A 1,439-nucleotide genomic window follows, 5' to 3' on the forward strand; every position below is an offset into this window, starting at 1 on the left:
GGAGTAAATTAGTGTCTGAAAAGGTAATTTTAAAAATTAATAGTTTACAATGACAAACTGTAGACATGAAGTTCAGTCAATAGATTACAAGAAACGTACAAAAGTGCTCTTAAAAATAAAAAGTATAGGCGACGGTCGAACTAGCCGGAGGCCATGGAGTCGAGATACGGGCTAGAAGCGGGCCCCTCGGCCCGGGACCTCGGCCCTGCCGGGCTGGGAAAGCTCGCCCTACGCCATGGTGGCTGCTGTGTCCTCAGAGCTTTTCGAGAAGTTGCACGAGATCTTCCGCGGGCTGTAGGGTGAGCTGCGCGGGGTCCCCGACAGGCTCCTGGGAACCGGGGGGACAGAAGAGAAAAAGAAGTTAATCAGAGATTTTCATGAAAAGCAACAGGAAGCAAATGAAACGTTGGCAGAGATGGAAGAGGACTTACGCTATGCCCCGCTGTCTTTTCGTAAGCCCCTGATGGCCAAGCTTCGAAGCTACCCAAGAGACCTGGCCAAGCTCCAGCGGGAGGTGAGGAGCGCTCCACTGACAGTGCCACCTGGGGGCCGAGGAGACAGCAGATATGGGGCACATACCATAGAAGACGAGCACATGAATCTGCTGCAATCTCAAAGGGCATTACTTCTACAAGGCACTGAAAGCCTGAATCGAGCCACTCAGAGCATTGAACGCTCCCACCGGATTGCTGCTGAGACAGATCAGACTGGTTCTGAGATAATTGAAGAACTAGGGGACCAAAGAGACCAGCTGGAACGCACAAAGAGCCGACTGGTGAATACAAAGGAAAACTTGAGCAGAAGCCGAAAGATATTGCGTTCAATGTCTAGAAAAGTGGCAACCAATAAACTGCTGCTTTCCGTGATTATCCTTCTGGAGCTGATCATCTTGGGAGGTCTTGTCTATTACAAGTTCTTTCGAAAAAAATAAATTCCCTGCCTCTTCTCTGCCTTCCTTGTGGATCTCTAAATCAAAGAGCTAAAGGACCATCTTCACTGCTATGGGCTAGCAGTTGAAGCACTCAGACTGTGTGTAAGAGAGAAGGCAGACGACGATTGGAAATGTGAAGTAATGGTAGCAAGGCTGGGGTGCTATGCCAAGGTAACAAATGCTGTGTTTATTCTTTAAATGTATAGAGTATTCTAATATATTCACTCACAATGAACTAAATACAGCCAGTTACAGAATACAGTAACATTGGTCTTCCAAAATGAGAAGGGATTTTTTTTTTCAACAATTGGGAGAAAAATGCCCTCATGAGGGCAGTATTGACATGGCCAATTTTAATATCCCTTTAAGTGCCTCCGTAGAACTCTGGAATGCCCATTGTGGAAAAATCACATGGAAAAATACTCCCTAAATTCGAACACATTCTTCACTGTTGGATTCATCTGGTGAACTGGGAGTGGGGAGATGGTCATAACCATCGTGCTGGCCT

At 46.7% G+C, this 1,439-nt stretch overlaps 1 pseudogene; it reads left to right on the forward strand.

Annotated features, from left to right (window-relative positions):
* The first annotated feature begins 415 nt into the window (after positions 1–415).
* LOC140504787 (vesicle transport through interaction with t-SNAREs homolog 1B pseudogene) lies at positions 416–951 on the forward strand (annotated as a pseudogene).
* Positions 952–1,439: the final 488 nt, after the last annotated feature.

The sequence above is a fragment of the Notamacropus eugenii genome, chromosome 5, assembly GCF_028372415.1.
Source record: "Notamacropus eugenii isolate mMacEug1 chromosome 5, mMacEug1.pri_v2, whole genome shotgun sequence".
Taxonomy (NCBI): domain Eukaryota; kingdom Metazoa; phylum Chordata; class Mammalia; order Diprotodontia; family Macropodidae; genus Notamacropus; species Notamacropus eugenii.